A 16901-nucleotide genomic window follows, 5' to 3' on the forward strand; every position below is an offset into this window, starting at 1 on the left:
GTAGATGATATATATCTCACTGATGACGAGTTACTACAACATTTAAGACGGGTAGCCTGCATTGTTGTAGGGTTTGCCAAAATAGGCTACAAATTTAACTTCAAAAAATAAAAAATTGCCTTCCTCAGCGTCATATTCCTGGGATATGAGCTGTCGAATGAAGGTAAGAGCCTAGCGCCACAATTTTTACAAAAGTGTGCACAATTGCAACCAACTAATACGATTAAGAAGCTCCAATCATTGTTGGGCTTTCTAAATTTTGGCAGAACATACATTCCTGATTATGCTACACGCATAAAACGTTTATACAAATTAATCCGTCCTGATTTTTCATGTAAATTCTGGACAATTGAACATACACATACTCTTCGGGAGTTACAAGCAGATCTTCTAGCTGCAAAACAATTACATACACAGGACAATAAAACGCATTTGGTCATCAGGGTGATAGCTGGGGCCATTGGGTTTACTTATGTCACTTTAAATGAAGGTGAGACAGTCCCGATTGGATACAAGTCCCACTTGTATTCGGCTGCTGAACAACTATTTGCACCAACAGAGAAAATTCTCACTGCTGTACTGATGGCTGTTATTAAAGAACGACCTCTTGCCCAGGGTAAACGCATTATTGTTGTTTCCCCTATTCCGGCCCTGGAGGCTGTTACAAAAGCTACCGTTCCTAAAGCAAAAGCACTGCACCCGCGATGGATACAATGGGCTACGTCTTTAACAGCCACTGATGTAGATTACATTTTTGACCAAAAATTACAAACTCAAGAATTTCTGCAATATGAAGTTGAATATCCTGTTCCCTCCGACACGTTGCCTATTGATCAATATCAAGTAGTAATGTACACCGATGGCTCTGCGCAACTGGTGGTGGGGACAAAACATCAATATTCTGCTGCATGTGCAGTGGTGAGCGGCCATATGGAGGGGGAGAAATTCGGCCCTCAACATACTTATACACAAACCTTAGGGGATTGTACGGCACAACTGGCTGAGCTGAACATACAGATCCGACACAGTTCACACTGATTGTTTGTGATTCGTATTATTGTGTCCAGTCTTTTAATGAATACCTACATTACTGGCCCTTGAATGGGTTCAGAGATTCAAAAGGCAACACCATAAAACACAGACTGCTGTGGGGGAAGGTAGCAGACCTGAAGGAGACGCTACCCAAAGTCCATGTTGTACATACACTTGTACACCAGCGCGTTGGAATACACGTTGCTGGGAATACTTTGGCTGATGAAGCCGCAAAGTCGGCAGTGGCAGTTGCCACTGTGGCCGCAGTGACTCGTTCGAGTTCCAAACCAGACACAGAGATTCTGGCTGCCATAAAAGCTACGGTTGATGGCACGCCCTATCCTAAAGGATTTCCTAAGAAATATCAATACTTCATGGGAAGAATGCTCAACGCTGAGGTTAAAATACCTAGTGTAGGCATACCCGAGATCCCCAATAAAGTTGTAAGACCACAATTGATTAATGCAGCGCATGAGGGAGTGGCATCTGCACATGCTGGCGTGGCCACCACAATTTCGCTATTACAGGCCCGTTACTGGTGGCCTGGTCTCTATAAAGAGACTAAGCAGTATGTCCTTTGTTGTGACATCTGTCAACAAATTAAAGTTTCAACAGCTAAGCGCCCGCCGCAGGCACCCCTCTTAATATCGAACAGACCATTACAATGTGTGTACTTGGATCATTGCGGTCCACTCACACCGGATAGTGCATACAAATATATACCAGTCGCTGTTGATTCTTGCTCCAGATTTGTGTGGGTGTGGCCACAACACTCGGCTGACGCTCAAATTGAAATTAAAGATTTGCGTGTCTTTGTCGGTACATATGCAGTTGCGGCATTCCATTCGGACCAGTGTTGTAGTTTAGCAGCGATTAGATTAAGCATTAGCAGAAGACATCTTGTATTTAGTAACTATTGTGAACATTTTGCGGAATCCATTTTGTATTCATGGCAGCCATTTTCTCTGCCATGTGCTCACCATGTGCTCTGTCCTACCTTTCTGTTAACTACTCTTGAAATCTGCCTAGTGACAAGTTATATTTAGCATCTCCCACTTTCGCACATGCTCAGTAAGGTCTGCAGCTGTTAGTCTTTGAAAATTGTTAGCTCCTCCTACCTGTCGACTGTGCATTTTCCACATGACCTTATATGTATAGAAGTCTTGCTTCTATAATTGTACCACCTCCTTTTAGCCCCTGAGTGGGTATAAAAGGACCATGCTCTCTCAGTTCAGTGTGCTACTTCAGACATTACCTAAGGGTGCTGTTTGAACTGAAGTACCACCTCATGAGGTTAATAAACTTTGTCTTTTATTTCAGTTCCTGTGCCAACTTCTTCCTACATGGTCTGAGGACTTTGTGCAGAGAAAGGTGAACCCCTTGCACTAGTAGGCCTTGCTGAGGCTTACTTCAACACCAGGGCCCTGCTTTTGCCTCAAGGGCATTCAGGGACACCATGGCTTCGTTGGGGGTCCAGCTCCAGTTCTCGTCTCCATTTCATCCTGAGGGAAATTCTGTCCTGGAGTGATTAAACCGTGATTTAAATCAATCCTTAACAGGCAGAGTCTTAGGTACGGGTCGTAGTTGGCTAACCCACCTGTATGGAGTTCAGAGAGCACTGAATAACCTGCCTAGAAGGTCCCTGGGGGGTCGTACTTCATATGAGTGCCTGTTTGGGACACAAATGTTTGTTCCGGATCTTGATGGTCCTGGTGTGCAGGCAGCGGAAACGCCTTTTGACATAAATGATCGTGTCACTGTTTTGCAGGAATTACAACAGTTCAGTGAAGATAACTCTTCTAAAAGTGCTGCCTCCACAGGAGTTAAGAATGTACCAGTAACACCTACTGGTTGGATTCCCAAAGTTGGGGATCTTGTGCGTGAAAAGGTCGCAGTGAAAAAAGAATTTGGCCCTTCTTATCGAGCACCAGTCCCTGTGTTGGGGATACACGGAACGAGAACTGTTATTTTACCACCGTTGCCAGGGGCCAAAGAAAATCGCTTTGTTTCTATTGACAATGTCAAGTTACAACGTGTGGCCGATTCTGCACAGCAGACCAAGAGGAACGTCCAGAAGTTACCGAATCCCTCTCACTACTGGGGAAGATGTTCCGCTTCAAGTTATCTATACCAACACTGTTGCCTCTCCGAGCTTGGGGAGGGTGGATGATGATCTCGCATTAGTTCCACTGACAACAAATAATTTAGAAACATTTGATCGAGTCACCATGACTACTGACGTTGCGGATGGTGCTATCTACAGTGTACCACCGTGAGAAACACCAACTCCTCCATTGAATAAGGCAACACCTTTTGCACGAACTGCCTCTGGGTACTTTGCCAACAACGATGGTCTATCGGACTTGTTTTCTTCTTCAACTACTGACCCAGGTCCACGTAAGCTGATGTGTTGGCTCAAAGATACGTATTTTGTTTTTCCTTGGAACTATCTGTGGCTCTTATTGACTGTGTCAGCATTTTTTCTCTGGATAGGGTTTGTCATTACCTTTTATCTGTTGATACATGGTCATTTTCTTCCTGAGAGATCAGCGGTTGAACAGGTGGAGGAGGTGTTGAAGCCACATTTTTCATCACATACGGTTCGAAGAGACTTGTCCTTTGTGAACATTTCTGCAGTGCCAATTCCAGATGGGATTGTGTGGGATAAAGTAATGTTGGATACATACGGTCCAACTGAGATAATTCAAATACTGTGGGCCGTATTTATACTCCGTTTGCGCCGAATTTGCGTCGTTTTTTTCGACGCAAATTCGACGCTAAACTAACGCCAACTAACGCCATATTTATACTATGGCGTTAGAGGCGTATAGCGCCAAAGTTCCCGGAATGTGCGTCATTTTTTAGCGTGAACCCCTTCCTTGCGTTAATGATATGCAAGGGAGGCGTTCCCGTCTAAAAAATGACTCCCAGGCCTTTACGTGGTATTTATACTCCCGGGCAAAAGAGACGCCCGGGAGTGGGCGTGGCTAAAAACGGCGCATTTGCGCCGCTTTTTAACGCCTGGGTCAGGCATGGCGTTAAGGGACAAGTGGGCTCAAAATGAGCCCAGAGTGCCCTCCCCTGCCCCCAGGGACCCCCCCTGCCACCCTTGCCCACCCCAGGAGGACACCCAAGGCTGGAGGGACCCACCCCAGGGACATTCAGGTAAGTTCAGGTAAGTATTTTTTTATTTTTTTTTAATAATTTTTTTTGGCATAGGGGGGCCTGATTTGTGCCCCCCTACATGCCACTATGCCCAATGACCATGCCCAGGGGACAGAAGTCCCCTGGGCATGGCCATTGGGCAAGGGGGCATGACTCCTATCTTTACAATGATAGGAGTCATGTTGATGGGGGATGGGCGTCGAAAAAAAATGGCGCAAGTCGGGTTACGACGATTTTTTCGACGTAACCTGACTTGCCCCATTTTAAGACGCCCATGCGCCATTTTCCCCCTACGCCGGCGCTGCCTGGTGTACGTGGTTTTTCTCGCGCACACCAGGCAGCGCCGGTCTGCTTGCGCCGGCTAACGCCATTCAATAAATACGGCGCCCGCATGGCGCTTCAGAATGGCGTTAGCCGGCGCAAAACTTTTTGACGCTAAACTGCGTTAGCGCAGTTTAGCGTCAAAAAGTATAAATATGGGCCTGTATGTCCTAAAGTTATCTATGAATGATATAGTAATACCAGGCATTGTATCTGATGATTGGGATGTAGACAGTTGATTCCATGATGATTGAATTACAATATTATACTGTCTACGAAAATGAAGATGTTTACCAGTTTAAAGACAATTATGGTGACATGTTTTACTCTAATTATTATGGGCACCATTTTATACATAAAGCAAGTAGTCCAAAAACGATATTTGACTATACGCAATGGGAGCATTCCCCAACACCCCCGCAAGGGAGTTCCAAAACTTATTCTGACAAATTTACGTATTTTTCTGGGCATCATCAAATGAATGCTAAGTCATATTATTTTAAGTTAACTCCGTCTAAAGATAAGCAAATGTTGTTGACTAATACGGAATTCATATACTCCGATTCGTTTGTTTCCCGGCTGTCGATTGAAGGTTATGAATATTGGTCACATAATGTTGATTTGAAAAGTGTTTGGGGAACAAGATATTGGCAGACAAAGGGTAGAGAAACATTGTTTAGAGCATGTCTCATTCCCATCCAAATGATTTTTTTAAATGAAACAGTACAACAGACTAGCTGTTTGGGCTTAGCAACGATTAGAGAATTGAGCATGCCTAGAATACCTGTCCCTACAAAAAGTAATAACTGGCAGAAATACATAAATGCCACTTTTAGGGAGCTTACAGACTGGGTCCAGAATGGTACATTTAACACTTCATTGACACGTCCGGGCGGGTGGTTATTGTGGCCTATATACACCAATGGGTGTCATCAACGTTTTGTCACCTCCTCGGGGGGGTTTCAGGACGAGTCGGGCAGACCCTCGCTATATATCACCAGAACATGCTGAAATTATTACTACATATAGTGTGGGAAAATTGTGCCAACAATGGTTAAAATCGTACTCATTAGATGCAGTCAAGACACATCTCACTCTCCTGTCTAATAACTCTGACTTTCAAGATTTTTTGTCAGGCCCGAAGACACCACGTAGGAAGCGTTTCTTGTATGAAGTGTACAATGAAATATGGAAACTTTCCCAACATGAGGCTGCAGCCCGGTTAAGGCAGATAGATCAGGAAAATTTGAAAAAGGCATTAGCTGTTGTAGATAATGGAATTCACACCTTGTCCGACCGAATATATACGATTAACAACATTGTTTCTTCTGCTATAGACATTATATGATCTGATATGTCTTCTTTATATCATTGACAAAGTCAGACCCGGTCCATTATGCAGTTGGGTTGGACGCTTCAGACATTGAAGGCGGGTCGCGTTCCGTGGCAGCACATCAGTGCCAGGAAGATATTTTTTTCCTTTAATTTAACGCGACAACAACAACTAATGGCTAAGAAGGAGGCGACTTATGTCATGCTCAACATTGAAAAATTGGAAAGATTGCCTTTTACCGTGGCTGAAATAACATCTGCAGAGTGGTTAATACACAGGGTTATTAATCTGCCTAGTTCTACGTTACAATTCACCTCTTGTTTGAAACATGTTCTGGTAGGCAGATATGAGAAGTTGGGGGATAGTTATATCCATGAGGTGTGGGAGCTTCCCTTCTTGTACAAGTGTCTCAATGGGATGAAAGTGGTCTTTCTTAGCGGTAGTGAATGTGAGACTTCAGTCAGCCATTCGATGATTTGTAAGCAGCTGTCCTTGCATGGGGCATGTAATGCCTCGGCTGCGAACTTAGCTTGCTATCTGAAGGGAGTTCCGGTCCCCTTGATTAAACACACATTCCAGGTGCTTTCAAACGGCAGCTACGTCCTCCTCAATAGTGAAGACTGTTGTGGCATGCAGGCCGGAATAGTTTACGCTGTTTCGGTCACTAAGGTCGTTACTTGCTGCGGGAATGTGTTGTTTCCCCCCACTAAATTAAGGGAGGTAGCGGATATCTGGCCTCACATTGCTACTTCCAAGGTGAATTTCAACAAGTTAAGTAGACTAAAGGCTTTATTGTTTCAGAAGCATGTGACCCTTACATCCGCACGCGAGACCCACGCACTTCAGGTGGCAAGGTCATCAGCAGAAATACAGTCCCTGTTAAATACCAACTTTCCAAGCCACTTTGGTGAACTCGTGGGTGGTATATTTAATGCGTCCAGCACGGCTGGATTAGCACATTTTTTCAAAGCTGTTGGTGTTGGTTTCGTTCGCTCCTTCTCTTCCATATTTGGTTTATTACCTTCGGCTATTCATTCAATTTTCGGAAGCATTTTGGGGGGATTTCCGATTACTTTGGCTTTATTAGCCGGCATTTTGCTGTTGCTGTTGTTTTTCCGCAATGGCTGTCCTGCCGCAACAAGGACGAAGGTGGGCGCTCCCATCAGCGCAGCTGTGTCGTGAACGCATGATGCAGCACTTTGGAGCAACACTCCTGGAACATTTGGGGTGTGACTGGGCTCTGTCATTCAGACCCGTTTTGGATTGTATGCAGCCTGTGTTTCGGTGCTGTTGGTGCGATTTGGAACATACACTAGACGTCTGTCTCTCACGGCAGCGCCCCCCAGTGGTTGATGCTGATCTGTTGATGTTCCCGATGAGGGCTCATTCCCAGACATGCGTGCTGCGGCTGCGTTTGCTTTGTGAGGCTGATTACGAGATACCCTTCCTGGAGGAAGCTGATATTAACTAGTTCACGGGCTCTGCATGGGATGCCGCCTTGGTTGACACTGGGGCTTTGGAACACACCTGCTCCTTGATAGTCTTTGGCATGGATTTTCCGGTTTTGTCATTTGCCGAAATGGAGAACCTCCTGCTTTGTGTGACCACTGCGTAAATTGGATCTGGTCTCAATTACATGAATTTGGCTCTTAGCCGCATGCTTATTTTTAAATTGAGGATTAATGTGCTTTGGTGTCCTCTTGACTTCTTGAAATTATGTAGGTTTTTAATTATCTTTTAGCTTAGGGCATTTTTAGCTTCGGCTTAAACCACTTTCTACCGACAAGGGGCGGGTGTGGTGTAGCCATTTTTAATTTAGCTTTCTACGCGTTTGCTTAAAGTATTAGGCCTCTGTGCACTTTGCCCTGGATGCATTATATTTAGCCTCGCACTGTTATTTTACAATAACCAGTTTCACAGTCTTGTTTTATTTTCTTGTATCACACTGTTTAGCTTACTTCAGCACTGAAGTTCTCAAACAATACATTCTTGCTCGCTCTGTGCTTCAGTCAAGGATACAGTCTGGTACATTGCCGATAGATATGGTAGAAGTTTAGTCTTTAGGGTACGTAGAAAGTACACATTCTTACGTAGGGACGTTTCTTAGAACACCGGCGTGTTAGTTATAAAAACACTTCCTAGTCCTGGTACACGTAAGAGGGAGATTCCGACCAGGGAACCACAACTAGACGCTGACTGCCCTGTTGCAGATGCTGATCCCGATCACAGGCCTTTGCTCAGGTATGAGGGTCGATATCCTCCCGGGGGAACCTGAAAGGCAGGCTTAGAGCTTAACATGCTGTGCTCAAAATAGAACTTAGAAGAGAGAACGTAATATAGTTGCACTATGATAGCGTTATTCTTATGTTTCACTCTCCTCGTTACTATTTCAATCCTACTGTGTTGTATGGTTCTGGTTATTGCGGCTCACGCCTTATTATCTAAAATGCAGTCGTTTTATTAAACCAATCTTTAAAACCTAAACTGCCTTTGTCATTTATATATGAGACCACACGGTGTATGAGAGAACTGGTTGGGACCTGAGTGACCACGACTTCCCTGGGAAGCACTAAGATGTCATGCGCTCGGCTGCCCAATTGTCTCTTCCCTTTGGGAGAGATAAGGCACTGCTAGTTAGCCAGAGCTCAACCCGGATTTGGGGTGACAAGGGTCCTTCGCCGTGGCTTCGACTTAGTCCCCCACACTGTGAACGATCTTGCCGCCCAAAAATCCAGTAGTCTCATTAGGATAATGAGAGCCTACGCGACAATCCTGCTGTTGCTACTTTCTCTGCGCAATGGCTGTCCCTTCGTAACAAGGAGGACTGAAACCACTTCCACCAGAGCGACTGTGTCATGAACGCATGATGCAGTATTTTGGAGCACCACTCCTGGAAGATCTGGAGTGTGACTGGTCTCGGTCACTCCGACCGGTGTTGGATTGTGTGTAGCCCATGTTTCGATGCCTGTGTTGCCTTTTCGAATGTGCACTGAAAGTCTGTCTTTCTACGCAACGCTTACTTTCATTGGACGCTGATCTGTTGATTTTCTCACTGAGGGCTCATTACCAGACATGCGCGTTTAGGGTGCGTTTGCTACGGGAAGCCGTCTATGAGTTGCCCTTTATGGATAATGCAACTCTTAACTCAGCATTGGGCACGCTACGGAACGCTGCTGCCTCAGGTGGAGGTCAGACTTTGGAACATGAGTTCTCTATGGTTTTCCTTAGCAATGATTGAAATACTTTACCACCTGCCGAAGTGCAACATTTCCGGGCGTCAATTGTCCCTGATATAATTGGCTACTTTCAAAATGACGCTGACCTTTGAATTTAGCCTTCCTTGCCGCCACTACTGTAGTTTTAAATTGTCCTTTTTTGGACATGCTAAATGGTCTTTTAACTTGTCACTATTGACATTTATGTGTGTATGCTTTATTGAAAGATTTTATAAGGCTTTATTTTATTTTTAAGCTTTAAACCACCTTTGAACCGGCAAGGGGAGGGTGTTGTATAGCTTTTTTTTTATTTTTTTTATAAAGATATTTTTTATTGCTTTTTAAATAGGCTGAAAACATAAGGTACATAAATACCATATCACTTAGCAAGGATGGTGTGACACAAACAATTGGTCAAACATTAACTGTTATAACGTAAAGTAAAACAATAAGGTAAGTAATATAGGGTGAATTTGGGACCAACCGGAGAATAATCAATGATCTGGATCTTGCGTGGTTAAGTTTTATGCATGTGTTAAACACGTGGAACTGTTCGACTGTGTGATACCAGGTCAAAGAGGTTTAATCGTAATACATGGGTCTAGGTCAGTCAGGACGGCGAGGCCAAGGGGACCCCCGCTTGGGGCTGTCCCAGTCCTGTTAGTCTCTAAGAAAGGAATTCCGCCATCCCCTCGGCTAGGCGTTTTGCATGCATCCCCATTTCCCCCAGATCTTGCCATATTTCCTTGGGCATCCCCTTGCCTCATACACAGGCTTTTCACATAGTGCGCACCAGTCAACACCCCGTCTCCATTTAGACAATGAGGGGGCCGTTCCCTCCTTCCATTCCGTCATAATGTCCCTTTTTGCCACCAGACAAGCCACTCAAACAAAAATACGGTCCGCTCTCCTTAAGTCCATTTCCCCCAGGAGAAGGGAGAGGGGGGCAGCGTCCACCTTCGTGTTTAGGACTTTCGAGATTTCACTCACCACTGCCCTCCAGTATGTCGAGATAACAGGGCATGCCCAGACCATGTGGAAGAAGTCAGCATCAGGGGTGGAACATCGAGGGCAGTTAGAGGACCGTTGCCGGTTAGCCCTGGAAAGTCTCAAAGGCGGGAGGTAGGATGTGTGAAGGAAGAGTGTTTGCAGTGCTCGGAATCGGGACGGAATCGGGACGACATCGATAGAGTCCCAGGGGCCATCAATGCATCAATCCAATCTGCCTCTTCAATTGGGCCCGCCCAGCCCTCCCACCTCTGGCGAAGACCCCCAAGGGAGGGGGTGGTGTTGGAGAGTAGAGAGCGGTAAAGTTGGGAGACCCCCTTTTAGCCCAGTTCACCCGTCATGATCTTCGCCTCTACTGGGCTACTTTAAGGGACCGGGTCCCCCGGTTTGACGTACCAGAAGCACATGTCTGAGTTGTAAATATTTGTAGAATTGAGTTTTGTGTAGGGAATAAGTGTTTTGGAAATCTGTAAAGGACCGCATATGTGACTCGCCCCATACATCCCCTAGGGTGGTTATCCCAATGTTGTCCCAATTTTGGAATCCTTCTAGTGACGAGACCTCTCGCAGGTGAGTTCCTCGCCACAGGAGAGTCTGCTGGGTGAGGCGCCCCTCCCAGCCCGTCAATCTCTGGGCTGCGCTACAACCTAGCAGCACCACCCTCGTGACATCTGGGGTGCCACGGGGGACCCAGCCCCCGTATAGGGCATCTATAACTCCTGAGTGCCTGAGAGTCTGGACCTCGCGCCTATAAGCAGGATCGGACCATCCACCTCCCAGCCAGTCTTTGATCACCAGAAGTTGAATGGCTAGATAGTAGAGGTAAATATTGGACTTGCCCAACCCACCATCATAGGTGTCCCTCTGACAAGTAGCTAGGGCCAGTTTAGGTCGGGAGCCAAACCACAGGAATCGGCGTGCCACTGTGTCCATTTCGACAAACCACTTTCGGCGAGGTATAGGAATCTAGGGAGTATCATCATTTTGTAGAGTGCTATTCTGCCCAGCAAGTTGAGGAGTAAGGCCTGCCATTTTTGGAGGTCAACTTTGACTTTTTTGGTGAGCGGCGTAACATTTAGCTCCCATGCCTGCTCGGGCAGCAAGGCTACGTGTATGCCCAGATACTTGAAATTATTCCTACGGATTGGGATGTTATTTTGCCAGTCGATACACTCTCTGGATGGGTGTAGGGGGACCAGGAGGGACTTGCTGGGGTTTAAAGCCAGGCCCGAGGCCTGTAAGAAGAGGTCTAGGAGTTCAAGGATCCGTGGACCACTTGTGGCCAGGTTTGAAATTTAAGCTCTATCCTTTGGGCCATCGGGCCACACCCAACCCTCCATCAGGGGGTCTTCCCGCAGTAGTTTCGCCAATGGTTCTATCACGAGTGCAAAAAGCAACAACGTCAGGGGCATCCCTGGCGGGTGCCACGACGTATGGGAAATGAATCGGAGACCACTCCGTTTACTTGTACACATGCTGTCAGGTTGGAGTAAAGTAATTTAACAAGGCCTCGGAACTTTGGTCCAATCCCATTGCGCCGGAGAACTTGTTCCAAGTAGGACCAGTCTACTGTATCAAAGGCTTTTTCGAAGTCCAGTGGGAGAAGGGCTAGTGGCGACCGAGACAGAGACCCCCGATGTGCTAGAGCCGAGTGCAGCCATCTAATGCAGTGTCTAGTGCTGCATGAGGGCATGAATCCGCACTGGTCAGGGTGCACCAACGTGGGGAGAGCCGGTTTCAATCTGGTGGCTAGTATCGCTGACAATACTTTGATTTCGGTATTAAGGAGGGAGATCGGCCGTTATGCTGAGCAGTTGCGTGACGGGGGCTGGGTTTAGGGGATTACTACAATAGTGGCCTGGTCTATCTCAGAGGGAAAATGACCTTCCTTTTCAGCTTCCTCGTACATGTTAAGGATGTGAGGGCTTAATATCTCACTGCAACGACGATAGAGCTCCGGCGGAAAGCCGTCTGGGCCGGGGGTTTTACCTATCGAGAAGCTGGTTATCGCCCCTTTTACTTCTGCGATGGTTATATCCGCGTCTAGGGCCTCTCTGGCCGCATGTGAAATTTGAGGGAGCAACACGTCCCCCAAAAGAGGAAACTCTCTTTCGGCTGTGGGTCTTGGGCGTTCCGCGTACAGCCGCCCGTAATAGGAAGAAAAGGTCTGTGCGATATCGCATGGGGAATTGGCGAGTGCACCTGACTCATCAAGAATTTCAGGGATGACTCTGTCAGCTAGGGGTCGTGTGGCTAGCCAATGTAGGACATTTCCAATTTTGTATCCCCAGCCATATATACAGGCAGTTTTCGCTCTCCAAATGCATTTTGCGGATTCGAGGGTTAGATGTTTAATCTCCTCCCTAGTCCTAGTGAGTTGTCTTCGTATGGGGTTGGACATATCACCCGAGCATTGGCGTTCAAGTCGCAGTGCCGTGGCCTCTAGGGTTGACAGTCGTTCGTCCCTGGTGCGTTCCCGGATACAAACAAGGTGTTTGGCATAACCTCGAAGGGTGGCCTTGCACGCTGCCCAAATTGTGCCTGGGGATCGTACTGTACCCAAGTTATGTTCAAAATATTGGACAAGATGGTCTCTGATGTCTTCGGTGTACTTGTCTTCTTGAAGGTGCCAAGCATTTAGACGCCACAAAAAACGTCGGGTCGAGTTTAGGCCGCCTAGTCTAATTCGTAGTGGTGAGTGGTCAGAAACCCCCCGGGGCAAGATCTCTGTGCCAGTGACATTAGGTACATCTTGGGCCGGCATAAATATAAGGTCAATTCTAGCATGTGATTGATGGGCCGCTGAGGTGTGAGTGTATTGTTTCGTTCTGGGATGCCAGGTTCTCCATACTTCACACATGCCAAGGCCATCCGCCCATTTACGCAAGCTTGCTGCCCTTACTGCTCGAAGGTCGATATTGTCCCTGAAACGTCCAATGAAGGGTCCAGGACTGAGTTAAAGTCTCCACCCACTATGGTGGCCCCCTGGGGAAGGTCAATCAAGGCACGGCGAAGTGCGACTAAGAAATTGTCGAAGCCGGCTGGGGGTCATATGTGCAAACAAAATTACGCAGGGATCCGTGGAGCAACCCAGTCACAAACCTCCCTTGTGGGTCAGACCTTGCCGATGTGACAACTATTGGCAGTGAGCGGTGAAGGAGAATGGCTACTCCCCTTGATCCGCGTGCGAAGCCCGCATGGTACACTTTGTCGTAGCCCCCCGTGCCAACAGAGAGCAAACGGTACCTAGGAGGTGGGTTTCCTGCAACAGGACCACTGAGGGAGCGTATCTACGGAGAGTACAAAATACTGCAGACCTCTTAATTTTATCTAACAGGCCGTTTACATTCCACGACAGTACTTGAGGGTGTGTGGGCCACTTATCCATTGTGTCAATGTGTTGTGATATTGGGGAGCCATGGTGGGGTCCAGGCTTGGTTGACCCAGGCAAACAATAACAAAAATGAGAACAAAAATAGTGCTAAGGAAAAGGAAACTTGACCAAATAACGCCTCTAAGACCCTTTGTTAACTTCATACCCCCCAACTCCCCCCCCTCCCCATACTTCAACCCGGAAAGCATCTGTCGCCCAACTGCCCCAAATAGGTATCGTGGCCAGGTAAGCCGTCTCTACAACAAAGTGATGGACCCCTCCATTCAGGCGGATTATTAAAGTATTAGACGGTGAAAGTTAAGTGTGCCGAATTCGCCAGCAGAGGGCAGTGGTAGATAGCTGTGTGAGAATTTAAATGCAGATCGTATGGCAGCCCCGAGGCCGAGTGCCCCCCACCAAGGCGTCGCGTGTCATCAGTTGAAGCCTATCCAAGTATGGGGGACTGCCTCAGATCGTCCTTTGCCAATGTCCGTTCCGGGGAATGAGGATCCATAACCCCAGCGTCCGTCCCACCGGCCTCTGAATCAAGGTCCTGCCTCGGTAGGTCATCAGCCCCTTTCTTCTCTCCTCGTCTGGACCTAGTACGTCTGTGGCCCCTTCTTGGGGCCAGTCGGGCCTGGGGCCCCCCCGGCGGGAGCACCCACGGCCGAGGGACCCATCCCGCTCCGACCCCCTCCTCTGTCAGCCAGTCCCAAGCCGCTTCCGGCGCGTCGAAGAAAAATGTTTTGCCTGCCATGATAACTTTTAGGTGTGCCGAGAACAGGAGCATATAGGGGAGTTGCATCGCCCAGAGCTTTTGTTTGACCTGCTCAAATGACCGCCTTCGGGCCTGGACCTCCCTGGTGTAATCGGAGCAGAGGTTGGTGGCACGTCTGGCTTCCCTCAGGATACTGTCTCGATCTTTAAAATTGAGGAACCGCGCAATGAGAGGTCTTCTGGGGCCACCAGGAGGGGGCCTGGGGCCCAATGCACTGTGCGCCCGTTCGATCGCAAACCACGCGGAGAGTGCATGCTCCGGCATCCAAGATCTAATCCACTGCTCAAGGAAATCAAGTGTTTTGTTTTCCTCCGCACCCTCCGGAAAACCAATGAAGCGGAGGTTATTGCGCCGGGAGCGGTTTTCGGCATCTTCGGCACATCGGTGCAGCTCACCAGTGCGGGACAGTAGTTGGGTTACTTTGGTCCTGAGGTCAGCCAGGTCGTCCTCAGTTTGCGAGACGCGGGCCTCCACGGTGGTGATACGTCCCAAAGCATTTCTGAGATCTTGTCTTATGAGGCCCACGTCTTCCTTCACCTCTCCAATCTTAGTCTCCACTGCAAGTTGTGAGGTCTGGATTGCCTGTAGGATGGCGTTTACTCCGTCTGGTGAGGTGTGGCCCTCGATGGGAGTGTCTCCGCTGCCCCGTGAGGATGCCAGTGCAGTGAAGTGGTCGATCTTCGGCTGTAAGGCCAATGAGTGCTTTGAAACTTTGTCCTTCCCCATGATCCCGCGAGGTGTTGACAGCGCCGCTCAGCCCGGCCAGAGAGTGAGGGCTTTGGTCTCCGTCGCTGGTGGGCACCAGGGGCCCGATCGAGCCCGGGGGGCAGATGGACCCCCAGCCGGAACGGAAGGCAGCCACGCGGGCCCACCTCACCCCCAGAAGCACAGTCGCCGATTCCACCCTCACCAGGGGCCGCCAACGGGCCCACCCCCAGAGACAACTCCAAGCACTCCAGGGGGGCTCACTCAGCTTGAGGGGGGAGACCCGTTCGGCCGTCTCAGAAACCAGTCAAAGTTCGGACTCCGGGTCAGCGGCTGTCTGTTCACTCAATTGGGCACTAGTTGCATCCCCTGCACCTCAGATTCCGGCCGGCCCAGTCCTCACCTGACTCCGGATCTCTTGTGTCTGTGTCCATGCGGGGGGGGGGGGGGCACCAGAGAATTCTCCATCGGCCGACCAAGTCTGCGACGCTGTCCAGTGTCCTGAGTATCTCAAGTGGAGTGGCTCCAGTAGGGGAAACCCCGCTCGTCTGGGTTCCGTAATTCGGGCGGCTCAAGCCCCCGCACTCCCAGGCAGAGGGCCGTCTTTACAGGGGGGACCTCTCCATGAGGTGCACCCCGCCGTTGGTGCCAGCTGCGTCAGGCCGCTGCATCTCCGCTCCGGACTCCGAAGAGGACCAGCAAATGTTTTCAGGCGGGCGGGACCCCCTGCCCGGAGCCCCCTCCAGGGGAGCGCACCACTCGGGCCAGCGATCACCCCACCGCGGCTCCCGGCCCCAGGAAAGAGCCCCAAGGCACTGGGCGGCCGCCAAGGTGAGTGCTCCCCCGCGGGCCCGGAGACTGCCGGACGCCGCGTCTGCTCCTCGGGTGTCGGCTGGGGATCCCCCTGATCAGAGACCCCTCTAGGGGCCCCCGCGTGGACATAGCGGCAGACGGGCAAGACGCGCCGCCCACCCTGCAACTACGCCTTGCAGGTGCACTTAGGAAGTGCGCGCACCTCCGCTGTTAGGATCGGCTCTCGTCGCCATCTTGATCTTCGCGGTCGGGTGAGCCCCTCGACCTCACCGGGCCGCCACAGCCGCCGTGGATGTCGCCTTTTGTACTGTGCCCGCTGGGGGACTTATGAGAGTAAATTTTAAGGGGTCTGCAAGTCTAATTCAGCTGGTGGTTTGAGCGGATGACGGAGGGGTCCAGAGCACTATCAAAGTGCGGCCGCCATCTTGATGGTCAGGCCACGCCCCGTTGTATAGCTATTTTAGCCATATTTTAGACATGTTATTTTTGCAAACTAGGCCTGCTGCAGTGCAGTTTAGCCCAGTTAATTTTTATTCAGCATCGCTTTATTTTTCTAGCAATAGCCACATTTGATGTGTTGTTTTATTTTCTCTGTCTAATTGTTCTTTCGGCTAGGAGAGCATTACGCTCTCAGCAGGACATTCATTTCACTTTGTGCTTTCCTCAAGGCTGCAGCCAGATAGGGTAGCGGCAAACGTGGTCCAACTTTCACAGAAACATACATATCGTTACGTGGGGACCTTTTCTTAGAAAATCAACAGTTAAAAAAAAAAAAATAACACTCTTTTGTCCCATACACGTCAGAGGGAGATTAGAGTTAGATGACCACGACCGCACGCTGATTGCCTAAGATTGCCGAACCCCTGGCCTACATGGGGGCGGTGTCTCTCTAGACTACAGGCTTCCTTACTCAGGTATGAGGGATGATGTCTTCCCAGGAGGAAACCTGAAGGGCGGATTAGGGTTTATTATGCTGCGCTCTAACATAGCTTAGGTAGGAAAGAGATATCACTCCTAGTGACAGTATGGTGGGACTGTGTTTGTGTTTCACACTCCTTGTCACCCTTTTGCTTTTAGTGTGTTTTATCATCCTAGTTATTGCAATTCATGCCATTTTATCTAAGATGCAGTTACTTATTGAACTATACTCTGCCTCTG

This window comes from Pleurodeles waltl, chromosome 1_1 (genome assembly GCF_031143425.1).
Source record: "Pleurodeles waltl isolate 20211129_DDA chromosome 1_1, aPleWal1.hap1.20221129, whole genome shotgun sequence".
Taxonomy (NCBI): Eukaryota; Metazoa; Chordata; class Amphibia; order Caudata; family Salamandridae; genus Pleurodeles; species Pleurodeles waltl.